The 3,196-nt window shown below is 36.6% G+C and overlaps 1 long non-coding RNA gene across 1 annotated transcript; it reads left to right on the top strand.

Annotated features, from left to right (window-relative positions):
• The first annotated feature begins 666 nt into the window (after positions 1-666).
• Positions 667-1,830, top strand: LOC145128804 (uncharacterized). Its single transcript, XR_013717104.1, has 3 exons — positions 667-825; positions 1,018-1,087; positions 1,701-1,830. It is a non-coding gene; the product is annotated as an uncharacterized LOC145128804 (long non-coding RNA).
• The last annotated feature ends 1,366 nt before the right edge of the window (positions 1,831-3,196 follow it).

Genomic DNA, 3,196 nt, shown 5'->3' with positions numbered 1-3,196 from the left:
GCGTCAAAATTAAAATATGAGATAAGCCCGATATCTTTACATAAAGTTGTAGTGGTCAAAACAACGATTCCGGAGATATAAAGAACGCCGAAATCCGAGTTATAACGAAGAAGTTATGACCCGACGAAGTTTCACGACGGAACCGGCACGATACCGGGAAGCGTGAATAGTGAATTTATGATAAAGCGAGTTTTTAGCCGACACGACCTAAACGAGAATCGAAGAGCTCTTTAATTGTGGCGTAACAATAAAAAGACAGACGAAAACGGACGTCGGATGAAGAAGTTATGAATTTTTAACGGACCAATCCTGTCCCGGCCTGTTAAAAATATAACTTTTAAAATAAATTCAAAATTAGCCAACGGAGTCTAAACGAAAGTTGTAGATTACGTTCCCGCCTTCGCGTGGATATAAATAACGTCAAAAACGGAGCTCGTATGCGAGAGTTATGATTTTTCTAAGACAGGAGGCCGATACGCGATATTGGGTGACGTGGCACCACCAGAAATTGGACACATGGCACCACCAGAAATTGGACATGTGACACCACCAGAATTTGGACAAGTGGCACCACCAGAATGCCACCACATGCCCCAACTCACTATAAATAGAAGTGTCGGGTTCTCTCATTTCTTACACCTTTCCTCTTCCACTTTCCCTCTCTAAACTCTCTCTCTAAGCTCCCTTGAGCCCCTAAAAGTCTAGGTAAACCCCTAGCACCCGAAGGAAGTTCCGAGGCTCCCGGAGTCCCGAGAAAAGAACCTTTCGGCTCGGAAACGCTGCTCCAGCGAAGCCCGGTTTTGAGAAAAACCCGCTGTAACTAAGGTACGCCTACGAAATTTTTAATATAACTTTTAAATAATTATAGTAATGTTATTATGTCCTTAAAATAATTATTTGGGCTATTATTATTTATATATTGAGTGTTATTTAACGCTTATATAATAATAATAATAGCTAAACTATTAATTAGTCACGGTTAACGTTAAAACTAAACTCTAGTGGTATTAATACTAGGTTTTGGTCAAGGAAAAATTGTTTTGAGATAACGAAGTGCTGTTCAAATACCGAGTCACCACCTAATCAAGTGAGTGCATAGTTACTTTCATCTTACACATAGATATGAAGTATTTTATATTAATTACGTGCTATGTGTGCATATTATCTGAATACTTGCTGCCTATGCTGATGAAAGATTTTTATACATGTTTTAAATAATTTAAACTGTATATGTATTTTATATCTACAAAAATGTTGGGGTAAAACATGGGTAGATGTAATAAGACAATGTGTGATAAAATGATGAGAGGCCTCGATGTTGTTGTTATTGATTCTGTCATCTAGCGGAGTATGGATGACGACCACGGACTCTTCTAGACAGTCCAGTGGAACGCTAGCAGGCTCGCAACCTGTAGGTGTTTGTGAACGATGTGTTCACCGGTGTACTCCATCCCCCTCATGGTTGCCTTTAGGACATTTATTGCTGAGGAGACCCCTTGGCAGTAGTGTCCATCCCGATATTGATCCTTAGTCTAGGTCCCTTATGATAGGTGTTTTAGGGACGTAATGTGAGGATAACGGGAACGGGTAATCGGGTTATTGTTGATTGATGAAATTAATAAACTTATTTATTGTGGGTTGAAAACCCTATGTGCTCACCAGGCTCCCAAGCCTGACCCACTCAGTTTCTTGTATTACAGGTAGTGGCGCACGAGCATAGATATGATGTTTGGGATGAGAGAATTACGGATATAGGCCTGTAGATATGAATAAATGTAGTAAGGCTTATATTGTACTGTTTATGCTTTTGATCTGTATTGAACATGACATCCCGAGGTTTTTAATGAAATACATTTCTACGGAAATGCTTTGATAAATCTTTATCATATTTTATTTTGGGAACAAATTCCGCAACACTTTTATTTAAAATGTTACTCTGATTTTTAAACAAAGCATAAACAAAATCGGTCTTTTCTGGCCGTGAAAATGGGGATGTCACAGTATGTGGTAGTTTGGGGAACTCACTAAGCTTTTTGCTTACAGTTTTCAGTCTATGTTTCAGGTACTTCTGGTTCGAAAGGGAAGAGTCTGGGATGATTGCGGAGCACACACCACTTTATTCTGCATTTTGAGATTTACTCTGATATTTTGTAATGTAGTGATACACTTTGGTCTTTCTTGGTTGTATGACAATATTTTGGATTACCGTTTTATTAATTTTTAAAATGAAATTTTTGGATCGTATTTTTGGGACATTACACTCACATTTTACTTCTATATTTAATTGTGTCACACTCATACACACTCATAAAATATGAATATATATATATATATATATATATATATATATATATATATATATATATATATATATATATATATATATATATATATATATATATATATATATATATATATATATATTATTGTTACTTGTTGATCAGAACTTGTTGGTTGAGCATATCATAATATCTTGTGCTAAAAGATGATCACGATTCAAATTGATGAACAAATTCTCCACTTAACTCGGATGACATGTAATTATATGTTATAAATAGACAAGGTTTACAGTCAGGGAAAAAGGGAAGGAAACTCTAATACACTACTTTTAGCTTTGATCAATTTCATTCGTCGAAATCTGACTTTACCATCGGAGTGTCATCTCAGGTCCCCACCCGAAGATTGTTTCAGGTATCACTGGAGTCAAGGCTAAACGAAGGCCAGAGCGAAGATTTGTGGCAAGTCTCTTTATCTCAACCGTCTCGTGATCTAGACTTGTTTTCTATCAATAACGATGTTCCGTAGTTTCTCTTGAGATAATCATAATGATTTTCATTTGTTTACAAGTAGGAAATTTGAGTATCCTGAATAACTTCTACAACACTCTTTAGTAAAACTACTTATCTGGGTTTACCTGTAGGCAAAAACATGGGAAAGTAGCTGCTTAGGATGCGTTGTAGGAGAGATTTCATAAGCGCTTCTAAATTTAAAAAACGTGTATGTTGTCGATCGGTGGGAGGCTTACATTGGTCAAGTCAGATCTTGGAAGTCTAAGGATTTAATATCATTCACTTTACAAGTTGTCCATTTCGGTTAGTAAGCAATTAGAGAGGGTTAGATCGAGGTTTTTTTTATGGTGCAGAAGATTAGGATCGAATCATGCACTAGGTCAAATGGGTTGTGGTTTTGAATGATA

The sequence above is a fragment of the Lactuca virosa genome, chromosome 8 (genome assembly GCF_052849685.1).
Source record: "Lactuca virosa cultivar CGN04683 chromosome 8, Lactuca_virosa_CGN04683_v6, whole genome shotgun sequence".
Classification (NCBI taxonomy): Eukaryota; Viridiplantae; Streptophyta; class Magnoliopsida; order Asterales; family Asteraceae; genus Lactuca; species Lactuca virosa.
Note: the sequence above shows the minus strand (reverse complement) of the source record. Positions and strands in the feature narration are given on the sequence as shown.